Source organism: Syngnathus scovelli, chromosome 3 (assembly GCF_024217435.2).
Source record: "Syngnathus scovelli strain Florida chromosome 3, RoL_Ssco_1.2, whole genome shotgun sequence".
NCBI lineage: Eukaryota > Metazoa > Chordata > Actinopteri > Syngnathiformes > Syngnathidae > Syngnathus > Syngnathus scovelli.
Window position 1 is genome coordinate 14530011 of NC_090849.1, and position 6080 is coordinate 14536090.

The 6080-nt window shown below is 40.2% G+C and overlaps 1 long non-coding RNA gene across 3 annotated transcripts; it reads right to left on the reverse strand.

Annotated features, from left to right (window-relative positions):
* Nucleotides 1–826: 826 nt before the first annotated feature.
* Nucleotides 827–1854, reverse strand: LOC125993592 (uncharacterized). Of its 3 annotated transcripts, none has more exons than XR_011086654.1 (3): nucleotides 1735–1854; nucleotides 1451–1600; nucleotides 827–1034 (listed from the first exon to the last, which is right to left on the reverse strand). It is a non-coding gene; the product is annotated as an uncharacterized lncRNA (long non-coding RNA). The 3 variants fall into 3 exon arrangements; XR_007490342.1 differs by having other exon boundaries at nucleotides 1447–1600; XR_007490340.1 differs by having other exon boundaries at nucleotides 1447–1603.
* Nucleotides 1855–6080: the final 4226 nt, after the last annotated feature.

Sequence of the window (6080 nt, forward strand, 5' to 3'; positions counted from 1 at the left end):
CAACCGTAGATGACTGCGGGGAGAGTGGAAAGTTAGCAATGCCTTTTCAGGCCAGTTGGAATTTTGCTTCATTTATGTCTATTCCCTTGTATTGCAGGACAAGACTATAAAGTGTGTACACTCACATTAAGTCATAGCATTCATTCATCTTTGAAGGGTCTTCATATAGCTGATATGACTTATGTAACAGGATGATTTGGGCACTCTGGGGTCAGTTCACTACTCGACTGTAGTCCTCCACTACATATTGTGTTTTTCATGCGGGTTCAATTGGTAATACTCAATTAAAGATCTATATAATGAACTGGTCAAATATCTCAACTCAGGTCTAAATTTTATGCGTATGCTTCACATACTACATTTTTGGTATTGATCTAATATTATGTATTCATTAGTCAAATACTTTGTTGAAACATCCCAAAAAGTCATTGCAGGCCTTGTTCCAAAATCTGGCTATTACAAAGAATGAACATTTAAATCTCTTCAATGTTTGGTACATTTTGATCCATAGAGCTTGTTGTAATAATTTGCACGTACATTGTTTGAAATAAGGGAAACAAATTACAGCACACTGTACTGGTTTTAAGCATCTTACAGTGTTCACGTCCCAGGTTATTCATTATTTACTCAACCTTACTTTTTATGTGCATATCACGAAATGAATTCCTGACAGTAAAAAAAGATGCATAAGTTGTGATCTAAAACATAATGAAGTAATTGCACTCAGTTTAAAGGGGGTCAACATACTGACCTAAATGTGCACAAATCATAAAATCCCAACATGTTCAATAAAATATTACTTTGAAACGTATTGTGAAAATTCATCTTGAGCTAATATCTTTAATGATCAGTAAAGAAGCCCATATATATGAAATAACCACTTCCTGATCACAGAGACCATCAGAGTGACAAGCGGGTCAAGAGGTCGTCAGACTGCCGAGCATGTGCAGTGGGCTGTGTGAAATAAAGGACATGGGGGACAAGTAAGCCCGCTTTGTCTGCCCACCCTCAGAATATTGGTTGTTCTTTTCTCACTGCATAGAAAACAATAGGGAAGAAAAGATGTACACATTGTCTTTCACTCGATACACAAAAGACAGTTTAGTTTAAACACAAAAGCGTGCCGCTGTTTTTATACCTAATGCATTTGTGATAAGAAAGAAAACAAATCCTATGCAGATACATGCTATACTGATCTAGAATCAATTTTAAAAAGCTACAAAAGAATGATAAACGGCACATTTAATTCCAAATTGCAGCAGTTGTACGGTCTAAACCGAACACAGTGCTGAAGAAAAAAAAATGTTTTGTTAAAACGTCGCAGTGCTGTTTCATATATCATTGATTAGACAAAATAAAAAAGCCATAACATTGGGTCAGGGAACACAGGGTGCTGACATTCTATCACAGCAGACACATATTGACTGGTGCTTTGAAAGTACTCACTCACTCATCAGTGTGAGGCAGCCTGATTGAGTTGCCAGCAGCCACTAAATGAGGCCTCCATCCAGCGTGGGCCGAAATGAACTGCAATCTTTTCAGACCTTGTTGCAGCCCAGAGACCAAGTGAGTGTCCGAGTGCACATGCATGTCTGGAAAACTGCTTGAGTGAGCATGTGAGAGAAAAAGAGCGTTTTATACCACAAGAGTATTTAGAATAAATTTTCTGAGAAACAAAGAATGTTCTATGTACAAACATATTTTCCAAGATATTCTATATCAAGCTTGCACTACCTCATATTTATCATATAATCATTAGATCACACTGATAAATGATGTAAGCTATATGTAGCATAAGGTTCATCCCGGGACATTTTAGCACATGCGACTCAGCATCCTGACTTCTTGGACTCACTTAGTAATGCAAAGAGAGAAAAGCATGCAGTTAATTATGGCTAATGAAGGCGTGTTTGACCAGAGGAGGAGGGGTACGCATTAGGGGGGAGAGAGAGAGAGAGAGAGAGAGAGAGAGAGAGAGAGAGAGAGAGAGAGAGAGAGAGAGAGAGAGAGAGAGAGAGAGTCAAGTAGCTTGAACCAGAGGGTTCCACGCACAATTTGTTTGAACCTGGGTCCTCCTCACTCTCTGCATGCTAATTTACCTTGGGGCTGCACCGCCTGTTTTTAAATATCGTTAATTGACTTAAGAGCTCATCAACGTGCTTCGTCTTCATTAGGTTAATGAAAAGACCCAGTGTTTATTTTTCGTAACAGATTGTGGCAATGACATAATCTAATCGGTTACTTCCACTTCCTGAAGAATTGAATCTTTCTGATGTGAGCTGTTGGAGCCATTCGGATGTTGCGCATTTGTGAGTGTCTCCAATAAAGCAGAGATGGCGTATGAAATAAAAGAAATACATTTGGCTCTTGGCATCAGTCTGTTTTGCCCCTCGCTAATCGCCAGTGTGAACTAACAAGTACTAATGGTAATTTTTGATGTGCGGTTTGTTTGGGTGGCTGCCTGGAACAAAATTCAAAGAGAGATCCCTCTGACAGTATGACACTTGCATATTTTTCCTTGCGGTATTACCAATGGTGAGAAATAATGCAGAAAGAATTAAATATCCTGGACTTGTGTTATTAATTTGTACTCTGTGGTCCTGGAAACCAGAGTTTTAATTTCATAATTGATAAAGTATCATGTTTTATTTTTACAACTGAGAAAACATGTAATAATGAATGGAACTTGTGAAGTAATGGGTACCATGGCAACCAAGCCACGGCTTTTGAGCTGTGTTTTAATGAGTACTTTGTTCAGAAAGTGGCCACTTTTGACATTGTCACAGAATGATTATATTAGAAATGTTTAACACCAGTGTTTACTTCTATATAAGGATAAGATAACTAAATTAGTAAATCACTAGTAAAGCAGTCTTTAAAGGTGCAACATGTATTTTTTTTAAAGAAAGAAATATTTATGGCAGCAACTATACTAAAGTTAGTGAGAAAATACTAAGCCTATCAGATAATCCAACATCTTGCTGTATTTTTGAGTATGTGATATTTTATATTTCTTTTCAACTTGTGATATTCTCATGATGGCGCAATGAAAAAGACATAACAGAAATGGCATTTTGCCTGTCACTCAGCAAAGCATTGTTTCTTTTTAACCAATTGTATATAGTTAACAAAAAATATATGTTTTTTTTTTTTCTCATTGGCTGTCCTTGAAAAGCAATTAAAACGTAGTATCACATGGTATGGGAGGCAGGTGCTCGGCCTAATCTACATCATCTCAGACCAACCATTCTGTGGTTGTAATGCAAAATTCCGGTTTACAAATTTCCCGTTACAGCTTTAATCTCACACAATGATTATTACGTACAATAATGTGTTTATTTGTATTGCTTCGCTCCAATTATTTTACTGTCGGTGTAACACCGGTAAAGAGAATTCCGACGCACATGTCCTCTCACTCATAGTGGGGCATTTATCGTTTGTGTAAGTGAGTCTGTTTTGTTTTTAGGCAAAGTGTTTTCATCTTCCTCTCGAGGCCAGTAACACTGGGGCATATCTATCTTGCGGTTAGGCCCATAAAGAGCAGTGTGGTGGTAAAATAAATCAAATCCCAAGCCTGGACCAACCCTCGTACTCTTCGTCGTATGGACAACGTGGCCATGAGAGGGCTGCAAAGGCTCATCAGTGAGAACTTGCAAATCCTCTCAGGAGCGGTTGTGGGGTCAGCGCAACCTCTTATCGCCATAAACAGCTCTGGTTGCAGCCAGGTTCCTCCCGAACGATTTTCTGCTCAACGTCCACCCTCGTACTCCTTCTCTAGCGCCCAAAAGCAGATGTTTTCAGTAAATCATTTGAACCCCCCATTCCTTCTTTGGCAGTTGTATAGAAGCCCCCCTGTCTGTCCCCAACTTGTCCTGAGATGATACGTGCAGCTGAAGTCACTTAAATAAAAAGATCGCAGTGGGAGACATAATGTGTTAAAGTAATAAGATGGTCTCTGGCAGGTCATGGCCCCTTTCCCTGCTCCAGTGCTTCTGTGGAGGCTCTTTGAGTTAATGGGCTGTGGTCAGTGCACTGGTGAGCCATAAAGGCTGCCCTCAGAAACTACGGCGCCATTCAGAACATGAGCTTCTCCAAAAGCCACTAACTGGCCCATCTTGATAACAGCACACCCAGCACTATTTTCCACAATACATCTGAGACCCCCAGGACCTGTAAATCTTTCGTATTTATAATCTCCACTTGGACCTTTCTCCCCTGACGGTCATCTTTACACAACTGTCCTTGCTTGTCAACCAGTTTTCTGATGAAATACAATTTCAAAATGACGAAGAAGCCAGCAAACCGCATCCAGCAAGTCACAGTGTTGACTAATGAATCAAACTGTAGGTTTAATAATGTTAAGCAAATCCAGTTGCCTTTCAGCAGCAGGTTATTTTTGTGTGTGCTTACCTACAGTTCCTCCGCGCATGTGTGTAATCTTGCTGAACGGAGGGAGTGACTGTTAATGAATGTAGCTTCAGGGATTAATGAGAAGAAGCAGGGGATGTGTCATGGAGAAGTGTTCTGGCATGGCAGCGATGGCACCTCAGCCCCCATCTTTGCCTCCACTTACAGTGATTACATGTGAACCCCTGTCATCTTCTATAAGTGGTTTTATGAAATTGTATTAAATGCCATTGTTTATGCCTCACTTTTTACTTCCTCATTGGTCATCCACTATTGTTTTGTTGCCCACCCTTTTAACACGCTTCATTTAAATTTCGCTTTAGCTTTCATCAGAGGGGCGCTATCATGTTTAGTCAAATTAACCAATTATTCTTCTTGCCAGAGTCACAGAACCTTGTATTTCTGGGCTCACATTCATCATTTTGGTTATGAATGATTAATTTTTCATGGTTCACATGGAGATCCGTAACAACACCAGACTTTTAGCGAAACAGCAGCTGCTAAAGTAGTACAATTTGCCAAAGCCAAGACTCCTACCGATAACACTTCTGTTTATTTAAGCCAGCAGGGCAATTGAATTGATGGCAAGTTGGTGACAGCATGAGAATGGAGCCTTGCACTAATACTTATTTTAATGTGTTGCACGCTGCAGCAGAGGTGGTCCGATAAAAGTTAAGTCAAATCCTTCCAGCAATCAGATCAAGGAAAGAATTAAAGCTACACCCCACAACAGTTCACTGTTTCGTTTGGTTTGTAATTTCACACCATTGCAAAAATTGTTGATTAGCTCCGAAATATTTCTTACTACACTGAAATTGATTTTCATTGTACAGCTATCATGTACAGTGTTTAGCAAAATTTGTCATAAAAACAAAAACATCGCCAAGTGCCTAAAGTCCGAGTGACTGGCAGCCAGTTCAGGGTCTTTTAACCGCTGTTTTCTTCTGGAACTTTGTATTCCACCATTGTTTAATTTTTAGAACAGTATCTCACTATCTCTGTAACATAGTGAGTGACACTTGCGAAGGAGGAAAACAGACCACTGCACAGAGCCCCTGCCTCCCCCCTCCATATGTGTAATAACCTCCTGGCTTTGGAGCAGACTCTTTGAGAGATATCCTTGAGCCTCACCTCCATCTCTCTAACAGGTCACACAGAGATCCAGGAGATAGTGGGCCATAGTTAAGGTCCAGATCTGCTATCTAGACTTGAATGATGGAGGAAAGCATGTGGCGACATGTTTATTGTCACCCAGATGGTGCACAATGCAGAGGCTTGGCGAGCTACACCCGGCCCTAATATAATTCATTGGGTGGCACCATTGTGGGGTGACTGATAAGACCTTCACTTTGCCTTGCACTGGTCACTTGTCTCAAGGAGACTCCAGAGAAACTTCTCACTTTACAAATGGTGGCCAAAATATCTAATCCCACTACGGTTGTACTTGCTAAAACTTAGCGTTGAAAGGCCATTTATAATAAGAGAATTCTCTTTTTGGTCATTCCACGCTTGTACTAAGAGGAGAAAAGCAATCCCTTGAAAGAAAAATAATGGTAGGCAGACACAAGGACTTGAAGAGCCCACTCAAAGTGGTACTTGAGGTTTCTCAGTCCATGACTTAGCAGTGGCTATCCACACAAAATTAGGTCTCTAGAGGCTTTGTGCTTGGGCAT